The sequence below is a fragment of the Mastomys coucha genome, unplaced genomic scaffold, assembly GCF_008632895.1.
Source record: "Mastomys coucha isolate ucsf_1 unplaced genomic scaffold, UCSF_Mcou_1 pScaffold18, whole genome shotgun sequence".
Classification (NCBI taxonomy): Eukaryota; Metazoa; Chordata; class Mammalia; order Rodentia; family Muridae; genus Mastomys; species Mastomys coucha.
In genome coordinates, this window is record NW_022196900.1 from 5,414,306 (window position 1) to 5,425,604 (window position 11,299).

Below are 11,299 nucleotides of genomic sequence, written 5' to 3' on the forward strand. Positions count from 1 at the left end.
TAGAGACCAGAAGACAAGTTGCAGGAGTTGATTCTCACCTTCTACCCTGAGGGTTCTGGGGATTGAACTCAGGTTGTCAGGCTTGGCGGCAAGCACCTTTACCCACTGAACGGTTTTGTCAGCCCTAAATGTCTTTTGTTTGTTTGTTTGTTTGTTTTATTTTTATTACCAAATGTTCTTATATGTCACGGCCCTTGCAGAATCAATGGGACGGGAATCGGAAACATGTTCACAGTTGCTGAGAGCATAGTCCTTTCTTCTGAGGGCGCCAGGGAGTACTTTGTTTTGTTTGAAGTACTGGGAATCAAATGCAGGGCCCTGCACACACCATGTTAGTGCTCTACCATTGAACTTTACTTATTTGTTTATTTACATTGTTTGTTGGCTTGTTTTTGAGACAGAGTCTTGTTAAGTTGCCCAGTTATAAGTGCCCAGGGTTGGTCTTGAACTCACTTTGTATTTCAGATAGGCCTTGAATTTGTGGTCATCTGGTTTGAGTCTCCTAGGAATAGTGTACCTACACTACCAGGCTCAGACACAAAGTAGTTTGTTGTTGTTGTTGTTGTTTTGTTTTGTTTTTTTTCCAGATAGGGTTTCTCTGTGTAACAGCCAAGGCTGTCCTGAAACTCACTCTGTAGACCAAGCTGGCCTCGAACTCAGAGATTTGTGTGCTTCTGCCTCCAGTATGCTGAGAATTAAAGGCGTGTGCCATCATTCCCAGCTCACAGAGCAGTTTTAATAGAGTGAAGAACCCAGTAAGGTCGAAGCTTCAAGGGGAGAGTCTCTCCAGATAGGAGCGGGGAGGGGCAAAGGGCCCAAGAGAACCCAGGGGCATTTTCCCTGGGTAAAGTGGAACCTGGGAGTGTGGTTATCCAATCAGAGAGCCAGAGAGTGAGGAAAAGGGGAGACAATGTAATAAGTAGTTCCTGAAGCATAAACTTTAAAAACCAGGCAAACCTGCCTTCAAATTCCAGCCACATAACCTTGGCAGTATTTTGTACCGGTCAGGATAGTATAGGTTGTGCTCTGGGAACAGATAGCTCCTAAGTGTGAGTGGCAGAAAATGATGGCTTGACTCCCTTCGCTTGGCTGACTTGGCTCCCGACTGCCGCGGGTGGTGGTGAAACTCGCTATGAACCCGCAGAGGGCAGAGAGAGGATGGCCACCTCCAGCGTGGAAAAGAGTAGCAACAAGAAAACCGAGAAGAAACTTGCGGCTCGTGAAGAAGCCAAGCTGCTGGCAGGGTTCCTGGGCGTCATGAACAACACGAGGAAACAGAGAACATTATGTGATTATGTGATGTAATCCTTATGGTCCAAGAAAGAAAGATACCTGTTCACCATGTTGTCCTGGCTGCAGCCAGTCACTCTTTTAACTTAATGTTCACAGCTAACATGCTTGAATCTACGTCCTTTGAAGTAGAACTCAAAGATGCTGAACCTGATATTATTGAACAACTGGTGGCATTTGCTTATACGGCTAGAATTTCTGTGAATAGCAACAATGTTCAGTCTTTGTTAGATGCAGCAAATCAGTACCAGATTGAACCTGGGAAGAAAATGTGTGTTGATTTTTTGAAAGAACAAGTTGATGCTTCAAATTGTCTTGGTAGAAGTGTGCTTGCAGAGTGTCTGGACTGTCCTGAACTGAAAGCAACAGCTGTCGACTTTATTCATCAGCATTTCACTGAAGTTTACAAAACCGACGAATTTCTACAACATGATGTCAAGCGAGTGACACATCTTCTCAGCCAGGACACCCTGACTGTGAGAGCAGAGGACCAGGTTTATGACGCTGCCGGGAGGTGGTTGAAATATGATGACCCTAACTGCCAGCCATTCATGCTAAAGTCAGGTTTCCTCTTATATCGAAGAATTCCCTAAGTAAAACAGTACAAGCGCTGCCGGGAGGTGGTTGAAATATGATGACCCTAACTGCCAGCCATTCATGCTAAAATCAGGTTTCCTCCTATATTGAAGAATTTCCTAAGTGAAACAGTACAAGCTGAACCACTTATTCAAGATAATTCTGAATGCCTTAAAATAGTGATAAGTGGAATGAGTTACCATCTACTGTCTCCTGAGGATAGAGAAGAACTTGCAGGTGGCACACGGCCTAGAAGAAAGAAACGTGATTACAGAATAGCTCTGTTTGGAGGCTCTCAACCACAGTCCTGTAGATATTTTAACCCAAAGGATTACAGTTGGACAGACATTCACTGCCCCCTTTGAAAAATGAAGAGATGCAGCATGTGTGTTTTGGGACAATGTAGTATACTCTTTGGGAGGTTCTCAGTTTTCCCCAGAAAGCGAATGGATTGCTACAATGTTGTAAAGGATAGCTGGTATTCCAAACTGGGCCCTCCAACACCTGGAGAAAGCCTTGCTGCCTGTGCTGCAGAAGGCAAAATTTATACATCTGGAGGTTCAGAAGTAGGAAACTCAGCCCTATATTTGTTTGAATGCTATGATACAAGAACTGAGAGTTGGCACACGAAGCTCAATGCTGCTAACTGAGCACTGCAGCCATGGGATGGTGGAGGCCAATGGCCTCATCTATGTTTGTGGCGGAAGCTTAGGAAACAATGTTTCTGGGAGAGTGCTTAGTTCCTGTGAAGTGTAGGAACCTGCCACAAAAACATGGGCTGAGCTGTGTTCAATGATTGAGTCCAGGAAGAATCATGGGCTGGTGTTTGTGAAGGGCAAGATATTTGCTGTTGGTGGTCAGAATGGTTTAGGTGGTCTGGACAATGTGGAATATTACGATATCAAGTTAAATGAATGGAAGATGGTGTCGCCCATGCCATGGAGGGGTGTGACAGTGAAGTGTGCAGCAGTTGGTTCTGTCATCTGTGTCCTGGAAGGTTTTCAGGGTGTAGGCAGATTGGGGCACATCCTTAAGTATAATACTGAAACAGACAAGTGGATTGCCAACTCCAAAGTCTGGGCTTTCCCAGTCACAAGTTATCTAATTTGTGTCGTTGATACTTGTGGAGCAAATGAAGAGACCCTCGAAACATGAACGGTGAATGGACTCCCACGCATCTGAAACTTAGAGATATGGCCACCAGTGGTTTATTCCAAGAACTTGGTTATGAAGTTCTGATCTAATATTTTGATAAAGTAAGATTCCAGTAAGATAACAGTTTATATTATCTGGACCTCCTTACTTAATTCAAAGACCATATTCTATTTGGCCATGTAACCAAGAACCTATCAGCCAGAAAACATGAAAAGTTACAAGCACTTCTTGAAATCATGAATTGCAAATATGTAACTGATTGTGGCAGAGTGGGGCATGCTCATCAGAGAAGTAGCCTCAGCTTAGCTCTAGATTCTGTTTTCATAATTGTGTAAGTGCTGTGTATTTAGGTCTTTTGTTTCAGTTTGGTCAAGAACTAAGTAGTAGTATGAATTACAATCTGAGATTGTAAACTCTGATAGAATAACTGTAATAGTGTTGTGTATTTTGCTTGTCTTCACTTATTTCATTTAGTGCCAAATTATTTCATTTTAAAGTAAGCAAGAGTAGCTCAGACATACATACTTTCTCACAAAACTTCACAGATTTTTGGGACTTAACTGTACTCAATTACTCCTGAAATATATTCAGTCCAATTAAGTGAAAATTACACATTTCTGTATAAAATATTAAGCTTAGCACCCATCATTAATTTATATGGTTTTACTCAGCAGTGTAAAAAGTGTTCTATATCCTCATTCTCTACTGCGAGAGCCAATCAGAACGATTAACCAGCAGAAGAAAAGCTGTTGGTAGAAATTTCTAGATTACTAGAAAAGCACTGATAATTGTAGCCCAGTATCATGTGGATTTTAAAAAATACGGTTTTCTTTTCTCCTAGCAGAACACATTAGAGATAAGTGAGTTTTCTCTAAAAGGTTTGTAATAATTGGCATTTAAATATATCATTATCCATTGCTTTTATGTGGACAACAAATTACCAAATGGCCTATTAATTTTTCCCAGTAATGTTTTACCCTTTGACTATGTATGAAATGTGCCATGTTAAACTGTCAATCAATGTTTTTATCTGATATTAAATATTTTTAACTTAAAAAAAAAAGAAAAAGAAAGTGATGGCTTGCAGTGTGTTCTTCAGTTAGGGTTTGCTGGCACAGTTTTTCAAAGGGGGTAAACTGGGAATTGGTTTGTGGAAGCTTCTTATTATTGCTGCTTTTCTGGTGACCAGAGCAATGCACTGAGAGCGGAGGATACTTCCTGGCTTTTAAAGTGACCTGCCTCATTTCTACTCCAGTTTTATTGGTGAAACTAATTCAGCCACCCTTTCTCTACAGAGTGTGGAGAAGAGAGAGCTGAAGTAATCATGAACAATCCAGCTGAGACTCAAGTCTCAACTGCTTTATCTGTACAGTGGGAATAAACTTGACAAGCTCAGACCGGCACCAGGAGTCTAATGAGATAATGAATGACAACCCCAGTGGAATATAGTCACACTCAAACAACCACAGCCCCAAACCAGAAAAGGCGTGGGCTAGCAGAGGAGGGATAGAGAAACATTTGTTGCTTTGGGGGGTTTCCTAGACACCATGGTTGACTGGCCAAGGAAAAGCTGCTGCGCCTGGAACAGCTGTAGTGGGAGCTGCAGCCTTGCCTGCGACCCAGGAGCAGTCCCGCAACTCCTGGCAGCGAAAAGCTTTGGGGTCCTTGGGGAGTCTTAGGGCTGAGCTGAGGGCGTTCTCAGAGGCAGTGGCGGGTCTCCTTGCCAGGAGTGTGCATTTCAAACAGCAGCCAACAATGTTCCCGCTGCTGCCGCAGCCCCACGGAAATAGCATTTCTATTCCAAGAATCAGTTCCCATTCATCACCGTGAAGCGCAATACCTGGGGGGGAATGGGAGCCGAGACTCTTCGAGTCTCCAAAGAAGGGAGAGCGTCTGCAGCAGCTGAGTAATTAGAACAGTGTTCTGCACACATGCCTAATCTTTATTTAAGACATTTCACTTAGGTACACATCCAAGTTATTCAAGAGTCAGTTTGGTTTGAGACATGTCTGTCATCAAACAGTTTCTCATCCCTACTTTGGAATAGTTACAGAAGCGCCTGAAACCATCATTGAAGTATTTACCGATAACTCCCCGAAGGCTAAGCAGCTCCACTCAGCCTTTTCTGGGAGATAACTCCCCATGTTTAGAACAAAACCTTATTGTGTCTTGTAGCTGAGAAACAGGGAGGAGGCATGGCCATCTTTCAGGAGAGAGAGGGAACAGGCAAAATGTCTAGCCTGGGAGGCAAGAGGAAATAGCAGCAGTTCACTCGAGCAGGAGGCGTGATCTTTCAGGTGCTCAGGAGTCGTGGCTCATTGATCTTCTCAAGGACCTGGAAGGGTAATGCCCCAAATTTTCATCAGTGTGACTGGTAAGAAGAGATTGTGTAACTTCCTCAATGTAGGAATGGCCAAGAGTGAAGTAGAACCAGAATTTTATCCCTAGGCACCAGGTCCATAGCTCTGGACCATAGTGCATCCCTGTGTCTTAAAACACTGGGTCTGTCACTAGAAAGCAATGGCAGGACACCTTTTCTCCAGCTTTTCAGATCAACAAAAGTAGACACAAGCTGCAAGCCACAAAGGCAGAAAGGAATCAACCTAAGAGAGGACAGTTCAACCTGCACTGCTCTGGCATTAGGGATTCTTGTAAACAATGAACTTACCGTGCCCAGAAATCCTTAGAAAGAGGCTGAATGGACACAGCTGCAGAAGGGGGGGGGGGGGGGGGGGGGGGGGGGGTGAGACTCCTTTCTAGCTTGTCCTGACTGTAGTGGTCTGTCCTTCCTTCCTTCCTTCCTTCATTCCTTCCTTCCTTCCTTCCTTCCTTCCTTCCTTCCTTCCTTCCTCCCTCCCTTCCTTCCTTCCATCTCCCTTCTCCCTTCTTCATTCCTTCCATCCCTCTCTGTCCTTTCTCTCCCTCCCTCTCTCCTTCCTTCCTTCCTTCCTTCCTTCCTTCCTTCTTTCCTTCCTTTCTCTTTTTTTTTGAGAGTATCTCAGTGTATGATCCTGGCTGGCCTGAAACTTGCTATGTAGACCAAGCTGGCTTTGAATTCATGGAGATTTGTCTGTTTCTGCCTCACATGAGTGCTGGAATTAAGGGCATGTCCAGACACTCCCAGCTTTGCTATCCTTTAACATGAGAATTTTCCAAGGACAACACAGGTCCTGACACCTGTCTGAGGCAAATTTTTATTGCTTACATTTCTCCCTTTCTTTTTGTGTGTGCATTGTATATGCATGTGTGAAGGTCAGAGGACAGTAGTTCTCACCTTCTATCCTGGGGGTTCTGGGGATCAAACTCAGGTCACCAGGCTTAGCAGTAGTCACCTTTACCTGCTGAAGTATGTCAGTGGCCCTAGAAAAACATTTTTACACTAATATATCCTTCCCCTACTGATAACCCGGAATGGTTGGCAAAGCTACATTGTAACTCAGAGGCCTAAATGAGAGTGCTCTGTGGCATCATCAAATTAAACTTATCACCAAGCTGGTCTGACACATGATAATGATGCAGATAAAGGCTTCACCTGGACAATCGACCGACCTTAGCTCACTTCATTGATTCCAAGCAGTGTGATTTTCATTAGCCAAGCCCGCCACTCTGTTGTTTTCCCACCAGCTTCCTGCATCTCCCTAACTTTTACCGGGATGTTAGATGTGTCAATTTCTCCAGGTTACCTAGAATTTTGTTCTCCATGGGGCAGCCTCAGGAGGAGGGAACTGACTTATCTCAGTTCAGGCTGGAAGAACCTGGCAAGAGCCAGGAATCTGGGATTCTTGGTGAACTGGAACCACAGGGGTGGAGACTCAGTAGGAACATACTTCAGATGTGGTCCAGTTGAGGGAATAGACATGCAATAGCAGGTCCAAACCAGGGAATGCAGCACGCTCGCTCCTCAACAGCTCTCAGACCAAGAGGCCCAGAACTGGTGTTTTGGATGTAGCTGTCTGTTGGTAGATGTTCACCTACCATGCACAAAGCCCTGGACCTTATTCTCAATACTGCATAAACCAGGTATGATGGGGCATGCCTGTTGTCCCAACGCTCTGGAGTCAAGAAGATCAGAAGTTTAAGGTCATCCTTTACTACACAGGGAGTTCCAGGCTAGCCTGGAATGTGTGAGACCCTGTCCCCTCCAAAAAACTAACAAGCAAACAAACAAAAACAACAAGAACAAACCCCTGTTGCCTCCCCCCTCCCCATGCTAGCCACTCCACCCTCTCCCACTATTGGCCCTGGCATTCCCCTACACTGGGGCACAGAATCTTCACAGGGTCAAAGGTGGAGACCGCTTTTAACAGGTGGTTCAGAATCTTGATGCAGGAACTCAAAACTGGTGTTAATAAGCAACAGTAAAAACAAACGAAAAACAGCAACCCCCCAAAACCCCAGCCCTGGCAACCCAGGAGCCTCTGGTGAGAAATTCAGTGTTGGTTCACAAGCTTCCTCCTGCCCAGCTTATTCACCCAAGACCACAGAGCTGAGGTCCTGACACTACTGAGCCTCTTCAATGCTCCTCCCTTCACTGGCTGCTGGGCTCCACTCTGCCAGTGACAGACCTGGTATAGAAGGTTCCTAAGGAACACCTCATTTTAGAACACAGTGGGGGCACCTCTCCGATCTTACCATCCCCTCCTAAAAGGGCTGGCAGGGAGGCTAATCTGACCTAGAGTCCCTTTTCCTTCTGCTCAAGAGCTAAGGATTTCTATAAACTGAAAGTTTTGATTTACAATCCCAAGAGCAATATGGTGTAGGGAAGGATAATCAACTATTTAGACTTGGAAGCACCTGAAAGATCTGACGAATGTTCCCAAGGGAAAGTGGATCTAGGTAGGTCTTCCGAGGCCCCAGCATGAGTCAACTGCCCTGCCTCTTCATTGAGCACCTGTTGTATCTCTGAGTAGCTGTTTCTGTATCTCGTATGCCACAAGCAGGTCACAGGCCCCTGAGACCAGGGACTGAGCACTTAAGCTCTTGGGAAGGACTCCTGGTGTGCTTATTGGCTAGTTGGAGAGAGGAAAACCTTTTTGCTAAAGATGGAAGTACCCCCCATCATCTCGGTGGGACAGCCCACTGGGACCTGTGTTTCTTTAAAATTGCATGAAGGTCCAGGCATGGTGTCACACACCTGTGCACACCAAACTCCTGGGAGACTGAAGCAGGATGATCGTGAGTTCAAATCCAGAGTGGGAAAGTAGCAAATTCAAAGGCAGTCTGAGTTCTATAGTGAGATCATCTATCAAAAAATAAGATAAAATTAAAACTCATTGAAAAAGAAAGACACACAAGCTCCGGGGCTTTGGATTTCTCTATATAGAGTAAATTCTAGCGAGTTAGAAGTATCTCCATTTGACCCCTGGATGTTTCATTGCTACGATCCTGTGAACACTACAGTATAAACCCTGGGTACTGGCATGGGCTTCTCCCCAAAACTTTCTTGACATTTTCTTGGTCTGAGGAACCTTGGAACTGGTACCCCCATGGCATCGTGTTCTAAGTGACCACAATAATTAAAAAACACATTTTTGGTGCATGTGTGCACTTAGGTACCTGTGTGTGGGTGGGTGGTGTACACATGTGTCGGTCTGAGGTACATGTTCAGTGTCTTCCTCTATTGCTCTCCATCTTGTTTTTTTGAGCCAGGGTCTCTCATGAAACCTGGAGTTCACTAACTGGACTAGGCCAGCTGGTCAGGGGCTCTGGAAAGCTTCCTGTCTCTGCCAACCCTGGACTGTGGCTACAGATACCTGCTGCTGCTCTTGGCTAGGATAATTATTACCAAAAAAGCTCACACTTGGCCAGAAGCTGTGGTAAGCCCTTTTCCCAGGGAGTAGTCATCTTAACCCCACTTTGGTCCATAGGTGAGGAAACTGAGACCCAAATCCACACAGTAGGGCTACTTTCCTCAAAAATGCTCAGAGCCTCACAGCATGCTGCTTCTTATACAGTTCCTCACTGTGTGTGGTGAATAAGAATGATCCCCATAGGGGGCCTCATAAATGGTGCTATTTGAGAAGGTTTAGAAGGATTAGAAGATGTGGCCTTGTTGAATTGGGGATGGCACTGGGGATGGGCTTTGACGTTTCAAAAGGCACATACTAGTCCCAACATATTTTCTCTCTCTCTCTCTCTCTCTCTCTCTCTCTCTCTCTCTCTCTCTCTCTCTCTCTCTTTCTGTTTGCAGATCAGCTACTTCTCCAGCACCTGTTTCCCAGCATGATGATAGTGGACTAACCCTCTGAAATTGTAAGCCAGTCCCAATGAAAGGTTTTCTTCTATAAGCTGCCTTGGTCACGGTACTTTTCCATAGCACTAGAACACTCGGACACCACCCAACACATGATCACCAGGGCCTCAAACTCAGCCATGTGCCTCAGCCTCCCAAGGCCTTGGTAAAGCACAAGTTACTGGGCCCCACTCCAGAATTTCTGATCCAGTAGGTCTGAGTTGGAGCCCAGGAATTTTCACTCTGGATGTGTTCCCAGGTACCCCTGAAACACTTGGCTCAGACTTTAAGACTCACTGGTAAGGCCACTGTTTGTTTCCTTCAAGACACTAATCTGAGACTGCAACTATGTAATCGATTTGTTTACTTCATTGGTTGCTTCCACATTCACTAGACTGTAATCTTGGAGGGGTGGAGGTGGGGTGGCAAGAACATCTGTTCACCTCTGGATTGCTGCATGGCACGGGACAGAGGCTCAGTTCCATTTCCTGACTGAATGGGTAATGAGGAGCTGAGACAAAGCCTCACCCTGACAGCTGACTAAATGCTATAAAGACCACCGACTACTGAGTGCCTCTGGTGTGCTAACCTTCCAGCGCACTGGCCTGTTGTCACTACATAAGTGGACACCAGACTTCTGTGTCCTGACCAGCTCTTCAACACAGTTCAGCACTGTATATTCTGGTAGCCCCAGAAGGCCACAGGGGCCAAACAAGTAGCGTATCTCAAGTGCACGGTGTCTAGCTTCTGACAGTGCTAATGTGGCAGCCAGGAATACAGGATGAGCTGGACTACCACATCATTGGCCCATCTAGTCCTGCTCGGACGCCATTAATTAACTTAAAACTAACTAACTAAAGCCGAGCATGGTGGCACATGCCTTTAATCTTAGCACTTGGGAGGCAGAGGCAGGCGGGTTTCTGAGTTCGAGGCCAGCCTGGCTTACAGAGTGAGTTCCAGGGCAGCTAGGGCTACACAGAGAAACCCTGTCTCAAAAAAAAAAAAAAAAAAAAAGAAAGAAAAAGAAAAAGAAAAAGAAAAAAAAGAAAAGAAAACCAAACAAACAAAAAAACCAAAAAAACTAATTAATTAGTTAATGTGTCTGTCTGTTTGCCTCTGTGTGAGGGGGGACAACTTGTGAGACTCAGCTTTCTCTTTCTACCATGTGGGTTCTAGGGACTGAACTCAGGTGCTTAGGCTTGGTAGTAAAAAGCCTTTATCAGCAGAGCGTTCTCATCAGTTCCTAGACTTCTATGGACCCAACCCAAGGGGCCACAGGTACTCAGATCTGATCATGGGGATCATAGGGGACCCCAAGGGACACAATCCTGCAGATCTTTCCTGTTAAAGAGGAAGGCAGAGGGAGGAGAAAATGGAAATCGGGGTGTTAAGTAAGTTAAGTGGACCGCACACCCCTCTGTTTGACCAAACAAAAAATAAGCTCACTGAAATTAAGATAAGCTGCACAGGCTTTGGTGGGCGTTTGGGGGGCTACCTGAGAATAACTTTCCTTGGGAGACTTCTATTAGAAACGACTGCATAACTAATAATGTGGTCTCTGTCACTTAACTGGAGAGTCCCTCCTGGACCCAAACAGTGAAGCGTTAAGGAAATGAAATCTTTCTCCTTTTTTTTTTTTTTGGTCATACACAGCAAAGTTTGATTTGTTGAGAGCGTCTCTTCAGCTGACGAGTTATATGCCATGTCTGAGAGGCCCACTGGGAACCTTCAAGATTTGAGCAGCATTTTCTAATCACTAGCGATCATTAGCATTTTAGCAGATAGATTTTTGATAAGAAAAATCTTTGCTCTGTGGGAAGACAGAAAAAAAAAAAAAAAAAGCGCCCTGACAGCTGATAACACAAACAGAGCAGCAATTTTAATTAGGCCCCCAGCCCTCCTTGGGGTGGCAAACATCATACTTGATCCAGATGTTTTTGGTCTTGTAGGATATGAGCTTACGGTGGTGGTGGTGTCAAGGTGCATGGTCCCCAGGTCCTAAGACTGTGAACCTTGCTCGGGCCCTGCTCTCACCTGACTTACTGT

At 45.1% G+C, this 11,299-nt stretch overlaps 1 pseudogene across 1 annotated transcript; it reads left to right on the forward strand.

Annotated features, from left to right (window-relative positions):
* Positions 1-1,158: 1,158 nt before the first annotated feature.
* LOC116095296 lies at positions 1,159-4,068 on the forward strand (annotated as a pseudogene). The gene is made up of 2 exons (XR_004120531.1): positions 1,159-1,854; positions 1,942-4,068. The product of XR_004120531.1 is annotated as a kelch-like protein 7 (transcript).
* The last annotated feature ends 7,231 nt before the right edge of the window (positions 4,069-11,299 follow it).